The 13,371-nt window shown below is 36.8% G+C and overlaps 1 long non-coding RNA gene across 1 annotated transcript in view; it reads left to right on the plus strand.

Moving 5' to 3' along the window:
* LOC129245121 (uncharacterized) overlaps positions 1–12,938 on the plus strand; it is a 64,679-nt gene extending 51,741 nt beyond the window's left edge. The window contains exon 2 of the long non-coding RNA XR_008582399.1: positions 12,548–12,938. This is a non-coding gene — a long non-coding RNA (uncharacterized LOC129245121). The remainder of the gene's footprint in view (positions 1–12,547) is intronic.
* Positions 12,939–13,371: the final 433 nt, after the last annotated feature.

The following is a 13,371-nucleotide window of genomic DNA, read 5'->3' on the forward strand; positions in this document are numbered from 1 at the left end:
CAAATGAAAAAAATGATCTAAAGATTATTGCCTTTCCTTGTCCATTACATATTTTTTATGACACTCATTATTTCTTTTAAATCTATTTTATCACCTTCAAAATACTTTTCTCGGTTACAAAACGTTCTTGCCATAGGTTTTTCCAACCCACGTAATGGTGCTTTAAGTCGATTTCCAGAATGACTCGAAACAGCCTCTTGTGGCAACAACCTGAGGTCACAAAGTGCTTTGTTAAGCAAATGTGGTGGTTATGGAACGATATTTGTTGAGTTTTTATCGAAATGCCCTTGAAAAACTGAGTCCAATGGACTGGATGAGGGTTTCCTTTGATATTTTACACCCAATAATGAAAACATTGTAAAAAATTCATAAAAATAGTTTTATTGTTTTTCAAAATATTCTCCTTGGAAGTCAATATACTTTTTCATTCGCTTTAATCAATTTTAAAAACACTTTTGCCACTTGGAAGTGGATACCTCCAAAACTTCTTTTCTAAGCTTTCTAAAAGCTTGAAGTCTTTTGAAGCATTGAAAAACGTTGACCTTGCATTTTATTTTACATGTTCGAGAAAAAAAGAAATCAGTAGATGCCAAAACAAAAGTGCTCACAAACGCTCATGTGTGAACCGATATGTGAGAGCCCGCATTGACTTGGCTAAGGATGATTTCGTCTTCGGCGGTTGGTTTTGAATAATTCTCCGAAAACTCATGGCAAACAAATGACAGTTGCAACATGACCAGATTTTCCGAAAAAACAGCAGTCCACGTTTGTGTTTCTTGTGTGAGCAACTTACGCTCACCTTGTGATACCCATACTGTCGATTGATTTTTTGTTTGTTGTCAGCTCCAAGATTTGTCACCTGTTACGATATCGAGCATGTAATTCGAAGCAACGCGGCTGAATTTCTCGCACATTTCCTTACCCAAACCGATAATAGTCCTTTTTTTGATCAATTGTCACATTATGCGACTTTGTGACTTTGCGCTATCAACTGATGCACAGCATCTGTTTTTAGACGGTCTTCTCGAAATTCATCTAGCCGCCGCCATGTCATAGTGGGTAGGTGTGGTACTTCGTGTCTATAATTCACGTCAAAAATCATAATAAATCACAGCACGTAAATTTTCGCGAGTTAATTCCATATATTGGGCCAGATAAATTTTACAGGAAATATATAATAATAAGAGCTCTGTTGCTTTTTCTGAAAAATGAACAAATAAAGCTCGTACATAAGTGAAAACTTTATATGCTAAAAAATACCATATAATAAAATCGGAATGAAAAATGATTTGTCTATGAGTAATCTAATTCTTTCTGGGGTAAAATATTGAACATATCAAAGCGCTCAAAGTATCCCATAATCTTTACATACGATATTATTTAAGTGATTGCTCCATATGAGAGTTCCATTAAGTTCCAAGGCTTCTTGCAGAGTCAACATAATTAATTTAATGAAAGGGGCGACTAAGATACAACTGGATGTCATCGGAATCGACATGAATATAACAGTAATTAAGTATCTCATTAAGTTCATAAATAAATAATACAAGTTACAGAGAAAAATGGACAGACACCTTTAACTATGGACATGAAATTGGGCAAAGAGTTATTAAAAAAAACTGCTTGTGAACGCTTAAAAAGATACTGCCTGACTGAGTTTACCGCTGAAGACGACAAATTAATTCTGTAGAATCTAAGCCCAGTTTGACAGTCGATTATTAAAAAAATTGTCCCTTTTTTTATTTTTTTCTAACAGGTTGAAAAGTCTGATGTGACGAAGAAGGGTTTCAGGTTTGCTTAGACCTGAGCTTCTTATATTCAGGGTATAAGACATTATTTATAAAGCGTTTCCGTTTACGAAATGCGTCATTCTTATGAGCAATTACATTTTTTATCTTTACATTTAACCAAGATCGGTACCCGTTTGGTTGGGAATTACTAAGCCAGTTGGTGATCAAAAAGATTGTTGATGCTTTCTCGGAGAAAGTTAATTTGGTCATCTGCCGGTGCCATATTACTCACAAATTCCCAATTCATAGAATTAACAGCTTGTTCAAGTGGATCGTAATAGATAAGCATAAAATCGCAGTACTAAAAGCAGTGTTTGATGATATTTGTTTTTTTTTTGTATTTATTATTATAATTTAAAAGGGAACTAATTATACCCAGGTTTTGGGTTCACAACAATAAAGTTAAAATAAACAAAATTTAATTTTTGATCTCAGTACATATTTCGAAAATTCCAATATATATATTCCGAAAATTCCAATACAGGTTTATTCCTCAAAAGCGATATCATTGTCTTCAAAGTACTCCCCATCAACTACTACGCACTTGATCTAGCATTTGATACAGTTCTCGAAATATTTCTGGAACTCTATTTTCCATTAGTTCCATTCGGTTGCTAAAACGCGTTCTTCGTAGTGGTTTTTTGACTCGATTAAACAGAAAAAAATTGCAGGTGAATTTGATAGCTGTTGGATGGTATTCGTTTCGTTCTTGGTCACACATTCTCGGATAATGATGGCACTGTGTGACAGTGCGTTACCATGGTGCAAAATTCTCGAGTGGTTTTCCCACAAATCTTGTCTTTTTTGGTGATTTCCTTCCTGAAAATTAAAGATGAAATTGACTCCGCTATTGTATATTTCAATGATTGCGTAATACAAGCAGTTGCTTCCTCTACACCAACACCGAAAATTACATTAAAGAGAAACTCGGCGAAAAAAGAAAACTCCGCAAAACATGGCAAATCACCAGACATCCAGCAGATAAAACCAAACTTAATAAGACGACAAATGAGCTAAAAGTATTACTTACAAAACGCGAGGAGATTAAACTTCGAAATGATATGGCAACCCTGGGAACAGCAGCATCTACAAATTACTCCTTATGGAAAGCAACAAAACACATTAATGGCGCTATAATACATAAACCTCCCATCAAAACAGAAGCCGGCAAGCAAAGAAAAAGCCGATACCCTAGCCAAACACTTCTTAGACACATTTATAAGCGAAATGGATAATCAAAACATTAACATTAAATGAGTTTTATAAATACCTAGGTTTTAAACAAAATATAAAATTAGACCATACAACAACTAAAAAAGAATTAAGCGCTGCGTATCTAGCGCGTATAAATAAGATCCTGAAAAGCTACTTGAGCTCGAAAAACCTTTTTAAAGCCATGAATACATATGCGATACCGTTGTTAGCATATTCTTTTGGAGTAATCAAGTGGAGTGGTACAGACATCGAAAATCTAAAGATAGCCACAAGAACGAAATTAACAAAACATAATAAACATCAGCCACATTAATATAAAGAGCGTATAACAATACCCAGAAAAAATGGAGGAAGGGGACTTATTGATATCCATCAGCTGCACAATAACCAAATAAATAACTTAAGAACATATTTCTACCAAAACATACAATAGAAGAAACCCCAGCAGCATGGAAACAAAAAAAATATACGGAAAGCATCGATCAGCAAAACACATATACGTGGCTAAGAAAAGGATATCTACAAGCAGAAATAGAAGGATTCATCATTGGAATACAGGACCAAATCATAGCCACAAAAAACTTCAGAAAATACATAATAAAAGATTCAACCATCACATCCGACAGATGCCGTAAATGTAACATACACACAGAAACTATAGACCACATAACAGCAGGATTCCCAATGCTCGCTGGGACAAAATACAAACAAAAACACAATACAGTAACCAAAATCATCCACAAGGAAATAGCCACATTTCTCAACTTAACCAATGACACAGCACCATATTATGAATATACACCTGAAACCATACTAGAAAACGAAGACTTTAAACAATACTGGGGCAGAACCATATACACTGATAAGACAATAATACGCAATACACCAGATATAACAATAATAGATAAGTTTTTTCTCCACACAATTAATTGAAATAAGTGTCCCTTATGATATGCACAGCAAATATACAGAAAAAATTGAAAAATACATAGAGCTTGCGCAAGAAATCAAAAACATATGGAAACAAAATGAAGTGAAAATAGTACCAATTATTATTTCAGCAACAGGAATATTACACAACACTTTCATACAAAACCTAAAATCAATAAATATAAAAAAAAAACACACGCACAAATACAAAAAGCTGTTATACTGAAAACTTGTAATATAGTAAGGTCTTTTTTAAACCAGAACTATTAAAATTTTACATTCTTACAACATTACTACATTGTAACACAAAACAACAGAGCATTGTCCCTTGATACCGATATCCGGGACACATGTTATCTCCGGTAGTTGCAAACCCTACCGAGTAACTCTATAATAATAATAATAATAATAATAATAACAGATTCTTCTTACATTGGTATTACAAAAATTACATATTGTTAATATATAGCAGACTGTAATAAATAAAGGGGATATAAAAAAAATAATAATAATAATTGAAATCTGAAAGAATTTAAAATTTTCAGCTTTTATTTTAAAACAACATCTTCTTATTTTAAAATAACGTGCTTCTTTTGAAGGACCCTTTACTTTACTCTAATGACCAGCGCATGCCTAGTATGTGCTAGTTTATTAATAAATTTGGAGAAATTATTAAAATGGTCAAAAAATAGTCCCATTATTTTTTGAATAATTTGGTTATTATTGATAATTTCTAACGGAAGTAATAATGATTTTTTGTTATTATTTCCAATTACAATCTTTAATAACCCGTAGGCTACTAAAAGAAATGAATTAGTCATTCTTTGATTTTCCTTATTTCAATATAATTTTTTATCGATTGTAATTAAATCTTATGGCTCTGCTTGGTAAAACAATCCTCAAAAATATTTTAAACGATTATAGGAAGAGTTTACCCCTGCCCAAGTTTTGGTTTTGTCTATTTCACTTTGCCTCCATATTCATCACTCTCTATTTATTATATTTCGTTCTCCATTCAACGTTAGCTTTTACTGTCGGCTTTTATTTATTTTAATTAAATATTTTTCTAATAACTTTTCCTTCGGCTTGCTTAATTATATCATTTCCATTAAAAGTCTATTACGTTTATTCTTTCACGGCAGCTTTATGTTGTCTTATATTTTATTGTTGATTTTATCCAATTATGAACAAATGTGATTTCAATTTTTCTATAGCAACAAAAGCAAAAATAAAAGAAATCAATTTTATCACTTAGCATTTAAGACAAGCCACGACCGTTCCAACTTCAATTTTTACTTCTACCCGAACAAGTTCACCATCACCAGTGTCATACAATTTTCGTATTACTTTTTCTGTTTATAAAGTAGAGCTTTGTTGTGGTATTATACTTCACTACGTTTATTGTTTGATTCTCTTTCTTCTTAAGCTTCTTTTCTACTCTTTTCTATACTCGCATGAATTGTATTTTATAAATTAATTAAAATTGTTCGTTATATTACGATAATTGTTCACTTTCCCTTGTGATACTTAAGAGTATTTTCTTCATTAATAAGGTTGCGGGGGAATACTTATACTCGTACATACATATATGTCAATAGAGATTGGTGTTTAATTTATTGTAATTGCAACAATTCTTCTCATATGAGAGCTTGAAATTTCTAATAATGAGTATTTGTATGTGTGTGATTTGTATTTGTGTGTAAAGGAAGCTAGCAAAGTAATTAAAACTTGAATGTGTCAGGGAAATGCCAGTCTGACTATCGGCTTCATATCTGTGACAATCTTACAAAGTTTTCAAATGCCCTTCAACCTACTTTAATTCTGCATTGCTTCTTTTAGAGATCGGAGAAGGTGCTTAGCGTAAAAAGTATATCGCTGCCTCCGTATCCTTCGAGGAATGCCGTTTATGAAGTGTGAAATCAATCCGAATAAGCCGCACGGGTGTCCGGGTGTTTTTTGGATACGCAAAATATTACTCTTATATATAAATAATATGTTGGTTAGATTAAAATAAAAATACATGTATTTATATTTTATAGCTTTCCCTAGTCATTACCAATCTAAGAACTCTGATCGCAGCTTTGATTGTGAATAGCAAGGCCGGTCATGCTTACCTATTTTGCCTATAATACACCTCGGTCGAAGTTGTAGTTCAACTCGATTTCGGCGATCTGAGCTCGGTATCTCTTTTTTAAAGTTTTTTAAGCAGATTTTCATGAAGAATTCGGTTCATTTCAAATCGACATAATTGAATTGATTCCTTCAGGTGCGTACGGAGCGCAAAATTCAGAAAAATGCATGAAATTTTTATTTAAATCGATAGTACAGTCCATATAATTTAATGTTTGAAGATTATTTCATGCAAATGTTGACCGCGAGTCAAGCTCTTGCATTTTGGGCAAAAAAAAGTTGGATATCATTTCACGGTAGCGCTCACCATTCACAGTTACGTTACGATTCGCAGCATCTTTGAAGAAGTAAGGTCCAATGATACCTCCAGCCCATAAACCGTACCAAACTGTGACCTTTTCTGGATACATTGGTAGCTCTTGCAATTCTTCTGGCTGATCTTCACTCCAAAATCGACAATTATGCTTATTTATGTCCCCACACCTAAGTCCTTTCGCAAAAAATTTTCCACATTGTTGAGTAAAAGAGGCCCAATTGCTGCGAACGGCGACGAATCGATAATTAATGGTCATCATTAAGGGGGGAGCCTCATGTAGAAGTCTCAAAAAATCGATTTTTTTGTTTTTCGATAACTTGAAAATATAGTATCTTAGGAATATACTGTGAAATTTTCATCTCGAAATTCTCAATATTATAGCTTCTACAGCCCACTAACTAGGTAGAGAGCGGTCCGCGCGCTCCTGTACCTCAAACTTTAAACTCAATTATTTCGAAACGACTTTTTTAAAAACTGCTCGTGTTGTAACTCAAAAAGTTATCGACCGATTTGTTTGAAATTTGGTGAGGCCTTTTTGTATGTTACTACCGGAAGGATGAACCAAAAACTTTAGACATTTCGAGTTGATAAATTACTTTTTGGGGGTTAAAAATGTCAATAAAATAGCCCTAAATTCTGACATTTTTTTGAAAGGCTTATTTCATAATTAATTTTATACTTTTTTTTTAATTTTAAAGGTTCATCCTTTACGTTAATATTTCATAAAAAGAAATCACTTTTATTTTTTTGTTTCAGATCGATAGATTAAGAGTGATAAATGGAGCAGTTTGGGACCTCGCGCCGTAGGCAGCCGACAAAAAATGATGCTGAGCCGCCATTTTGAAAAAAAAAAATAAAAAAAAAATTTTTTTTGTACTCTTAAAAGGTTAAATAAAGTTGTGTTAAAGTTTCTAATTAATATAATTATTTTATCATCTTTAAAAATATGTTTAAAAAATGACCGATTTTGAGGCTTCTACATCGACTTCCCCCCTTAACACTGGCCGATACAGCTGCGATATTTCCTTCAGTTCGCACTCTACGTAAGCGTGTCGGTGGTTTGATGTCTAATAATGTAAATTTGGTTCTAAATTTAGTCACAATAGCTCGCATAGCCGCTTCAGTGGGTCGATTAAACTGACCATAAAATGGAAGAAGTATACATAAACATCAATACAAGGTATACAAATATATCTTTTTTCTTTCGGTTCTATTTCCAGTGTTTTAACCTAACTAATTATTTTTGTTTACTAAGGCTGACTACTTTATCAGTATTTTCTTAGTTCTCTCGCAACTCATCTAAGATTATTTCTCGGCAGAGTTATTCTCATTTTTCCACTTCGATGGGGTAATATTGTTTTCGACGTATCTTTCTGGTCTCAGCATGGCTTGATTTTGAAAGAATTTTTAAGCATATTTTGTTTGTTTCGGCTTTAATTCAAAATGCCATATTTAAAACAAGATACTTTAGACATGGAATGATTATTAAATGGAATGAATATGGATTAGACTCTAGGTGATCACCGTGAATTCTATTTGGCTACGCTTTCATTATCTGGATATGATCGTTGAGTACGTTGGGGTGAAACTGAGCCGAAATGGCTGGTGGTTCAATGCCGTGACTGACCCCGTCCCGTTAAAAGCCTGACAGGCCTCGGAGTACTTCCAAATTCGTCGCCATTGGGTTGGTGGTGTAGGTGCGGTTGAGATAACTCCCGCTTTACATCCGGTCTGCCTCTGAACGCATTCATCATAAGGGTATGCGTCAACTCTAGCACCGCCTCCCTGGCTTGACGCAGATAACCGTGGGATCACTTAGAGACGACTATATGTTCGAGTATTGGATAGTGGCTCCGAGTGGGGACCCTTATAAATTATTAATACCAAAAACAAAAACAAAAATAAAAATCCAAACTTTAAAACAAACCCAAAATTTTAGGCGACAGCGGGGATTCGCAGCCGAACCCCAAAGCTTCCTCACTTATGGAAAGACGGCGGAATCGCCATTTCTAATCAACTCGAACCGAGGGGAAGCCTCGAAGGGCAACACGAGTAGGGACGGAAGAGTGTCGGAGTCGACGCTCAAGGTAGGTAGACAGTCACATGCGGAACCGCTTGCGGCTCGTGGTGAAATAGGATTGGAGGGGATGGCCAGCGCCAGCAAGGGGCTCTCCCCAATCTTTCCGGAGGATTGGGGGACTTCTCCTCAGGAGTCCTCTGTTAGGCCTAAACGGCAGCTAGAACAGAGCAGGAGAGCCTTCTCTGATCAACGCGTAGCCACTAAAATCCTGGATCGCTACGGCGGCCAAAATGCTTCACAGGTACCTGTGAAGGATGGTACTCAGTGGGGCAGAGAAATTTTGCGCGGAAAAGGGAAAGCTGGAAGCTCTGGATAAAAAGGGCCTTCCTCTTTGTCGGCGTGCCCGGGTCTGGCTCCCCTCTGAACCTTCTGTTCCAGAGGATATGGGGAAAATCCTCCTTTATTGCAACCCCAAACTTCCCACGCACACCTCCGGTTAAGGTGGTGAAGTCTGAGGGACCGAAGAGAAGGGGCTTCTGACCTCAGATAGTGAGGACGCTGACCGCAGGATGTTGAAGAACATTATCGAAGATGAAGATTCTTCAGATAAATCTCCAGCACTCTAAGGCAGCATCTGCTAACTTATTAATCCACCTTGAGCAAGGAGTTGACGTAGTCCTGATCAAAGATCCGTGCCTGAGCAGTACCGGTATTTCTGAAATTAGGACGAAAAATTATTTACTGATGGTTCAAAGTGATGCAGGTAAACCAATATCCTGTATACTCATCAGGAAAGAATTAAAAGCATTTATTTTGCCAAAATTCAGCAATGAGGACATTGCCACTATCAGCACTACCGGGAGACTCCGGCTGATCTCAGCCTATATGGCGCACAATAACGAGTTGGAGCCACCGTAGAGGTGTCCCTCTATCACAAGAAGTTCACTGTTGGTGCCTTCCTCGACATTGAGGGGGCTTTTAATAAAGTCCTCCCGGAGGTAATCACCAGGTCTCTGCTTAAACTAGGAGTCGTAATCGAACTTATTAAGCTTATCCACAAGATGCTTAGCGATAGAATGGTCGCGGCAGAGTGGGACGGTACCTCTCTCCGCCTGAAAGTGAACGGAGGTGGTGTTCCCTCGCCACTACTCTGGATGACGAGGCACTAATTGTCAGAGGGAAGTTTTTAGGTACTCTGATGGAATTGATGCAAGGATATCTGAATCTAGTTGTGAATTGGACCGCAAATTGCTCGTCTTATTTACGAGGAAATATAAAATACCAAGAGTTTTTCTTCCCTCAATAGAGGGTGTTCGGTTGGTGCTGTTTGAAAGTGTGAAGTACCTGGGAATTATCCTTGATAGAGGTCAAACGTGGAAGCCAAACATTGAGGAAAGAATTAGGAAGGCAACAGTCGCCTTGTATGCAGGGGCGTTATCGGCAAAATATGAGGCCTCTCGCCTAAAGACACTTTTTGGCTTTATAACATGATTATAAAACCAATCTTGCTGTACAGAGTCCTGGTCTGGTGGAACTCGCTTGAAAGGATAGCATCAGTTAAGAAGCTGGAGAGGGTTTAAAGGTCTGTCCTCATTGGAGTTAGTGGGGCGCTCGGTACCACTCCTACTCTATCGCTTAACGCTATGATGAATGTGGCACTCGTGGGCAACGTAGGAAAAACTATCGCTGCACGCGTCGCAATCAAGCCTGTGGTCTGCTCCTGGAAAGATGGGCCTCCAGTAAGTTCAGCGAGCGCTGGGCTAGTGCACAAACGTGCAAGGTCCCGAGATCCTTCTGGGCACGGGGAGATCGGGACGCTCGAGGGAGCTCCCAAGGCTAACAAAGCCGCAGCTCTCGAGTTTGGTGGGTATCCTTATCGGACATTGTCTGTTAGGGGTCCATGCGGTGAGACTTGGCATTGCCTCAAGTTCGTTCTGTAGAAGCTGTCTTGAGGACGAGGTGAAATCATCTCAACACCTCCTTCTCAGCTGTTTTGCTCCCGTCTGTCAAAGATTTAGACATGTGGGCTCTCGCTTTTTCGCTCCACCTGCGGATATAGCGGGTTTAAATATCATACATCTGGTGAATTTCATCAGTACGTAAATCAGCCACTGTCGGCGTCGACGTAAGTACATGGTTCTCATCCCCTAATCCCAATTCTTCTTCTTCCTTTCCTTCTCCTTTCTCCTTTCCCCTGTATAGTATCACAACGGACGAATTTTGAATATTTGTTCAATTGAGCTCCAAACCTAACCTGACTCCAGGCTAAATGACAGCCAGCGTAAATTCCGACAACGGATTTCATTTTTGTTTCCGAGGTATAACAGGTGCACTTACATCCTATCTCTCCGATACAATTAACGTCATTAGGAACTTGAAAGTACTTCAGCGTCCTTAGTAGTAAGTTTCAGAGGCTCAGAACTGCGGGTAGTGCGCCTTCATTGCGCCTACATTAAAAAAAAAGAAAAAAAAGTTATTGAAAAAATGTTACATAAAATTGATGCGGTCGTTATTTTTTTATCGAGTAGTGCTATTTATGGTATATGGAGGTGTAAACTAGTGGACAAGACTTCATCTAAATTTTAACAAAGAAAATCGGGAATATTTTCTAACCAGAGATATTGAGTTCTGCATCGACAGCACCAAGCTTTACTGGGCCGTGTTGGGGCAGGAGTTATATACGAAGAATTTGGTGCCATATATTTCCAGTTGTCAGTCATTGAACTCTGATCTATTTAATGCGAGGGAAGTCAGTTTGCCGAAAATACTAAGTGACTTAAAGCTTTAAAATTGCAACAACGATTACGGAACATTGGCTGAGAGGACAACATGCAGCGCTAACCGGGAACCTCTGCAACAGAATCTGTCTGTCCTATGAATTTCCGCACCTTGTGCGTCCATAAGAACACATAAGAGGGCGGAGAAGTATGTGGTAGGAAACATAATTTATGAGCTGTGGCATAATGTCCGTAGCTTTATAAAGGAGTCGAAAAGCTTGACTTCTTAGCTTCAATAGGGATGAAGCGTTGTGAAATACAGAAAACACTATATTTTCCTTTTCCGAAGCTTCTTGTAAAGGTAAAGTATTTCAACTATCCAACCAGCTAGTGATTAGTAAAACACTTGCTATTTCGAGGGATAGGCAACAGAAATTATCTCAAATACCAAATCTCAGTTGTTTCTTCTCTTAAATTTTTTTTTTTTTTGCGATCATTTTTGTTCTGCTATGCACATGCGCAACGCTGGCGATAGTAATTACTTGGTTAAGAAATGCAGATTTTTTCCTCTACTTGTATCAACATGGATATGGAAGTATTTTACCTAAGCACACCAATATACTTGCATTTTTATTAAAATTTAGGTATTGGTTTTGTAGAAATGCAAATTTCATTATAAAGCGTGAATTACCGAGACAAACTGGCAAATGTGTATTGCTTGCAAGTTAGTCGCATTTTTCGCTATTCTGTTTTCCAATTCACTATATACTTGTACACGTACACATCCATATGCATAGCCTTTGTATGATAGTTGTTTTTTCGCTATTGTATTTAAGTAATTTTGCCATCGAAAGCTTCAACGAAACTTTTTTGTTTTCTACTTTTTGCTTGCTTTTTTGTTGCCTTTTGCTTTTAGCACTTCTACTAATACTACCCTCGCCGGCTGCTGCCCCGCTTTCTTCTGCATTCTCAGCAAAGTTATTGCGAGTGTGTGTATCCGATACTGCTTTTGTAGTGGTAATTGTTAGCTGCTGCTGCTGCTGCCGTTGTTGCTGTTGCTGCTTTTTATTTGCATTGTTGTTTGCGAGCGACGAGCAGCGAAACTAGGTCAGTGGCACACATTAAACTCAAATACATTCATAAAACTGGAAATAAAAAGTCACATACTCGTATCCACTCACACAAGCTGTGCGGCTTTTACATCTAACTACTGCTTCTTTCTATTCGTGTGTGTGTGTGTGACGATGTGCTTTTGTGAATATTTGTATTCTGTTCACTGCCAACAACTACAACTATGGGTACCAATTTAAATAGTTGTTGGCTATTATCGCCGCTATTACCATTATTGTTCTTGTTATTACTATTATTTATTGCTGTTGTTATTGTAATTTCTCCACACTTACCAACGTGTTTTGTTTTATTTTTCTAGTGGAATTTTACTGCATACCTTCTTCCGTACAACTCACAAATAGTTGGTGGAAGTTGCTGTGAGAAATCTCCACAAGTTACAAAGCAATGTTGAGACGGATGGAGTGCGAGCTGAGTAGAGAATTCTCCAACAGCGAAGAAAAACGTTGAGGAGGCTGTTTGTCATGGTTGTTGGAAAAGGCAAATACTACACTCTTATTGACGATTTATTGCGGCCGTTGACAAGTGTGCATTAATTTTGATTGCCCAAAAAGTTGATTATTTTGAATAAAATTAATGAGGCGATTTTTGTAATTTTTCCGGAAAACTAACAAAAATTGAATGCTTGATTTGCTGAGTTCTCAAATGCCATGATTCAATAATAAAAGACTTTGCAAAGTTAGACAACTGATTTCGGATGCTACTCAATCCATTGATGCAATTGGAAGTAAGGGAAAAAGGGGCATACGTTTATGCCTTTTCTGAAGAGGTTGTAAAGAATTGAAAAAATGTCGATGTAAACCATAGACTAATTTTATGTTATCTTATGAATGGTACTTGATTATTTATATTTTTAACTTAGCCGTTCCCGTAGATTTGCACATACATATTTCAGAATACATTTTGACAATGCATGTAATAGGCATATACGGGCCTAGTTAGCGGGTTCTTTATGCATTATATTTCATAGTATTTTTGTTTGTAAAGCTTATCATTTAGTAATGTTTCTCAAATTTTGTATTTTTTTTCAGGTTTTAGAAAGATGAATATCCGAAATCCAATCCTAAAGTTTTTAGTTTGACAAACAAATGTGATAGCCAAAACCATACAGAAACAAAATACAAC

The sequence above is a fragment of the Anastrepha obliqua genome, chromosome 1 (genome assembly GCF_027943255.1).
Source record: "Anastrepha obliqua isolate idAnaObli1 chromosome 1, idAnaObli1_1.0, whole genome shotgun sequence".
In the NCBI taxonomy this organism is placed as follows: Eukaryota; Metazoa; Arthropoda; class Insecta; order Diptera; family Tephritidae; genus Anastrepha; species Anastrepha obliqua.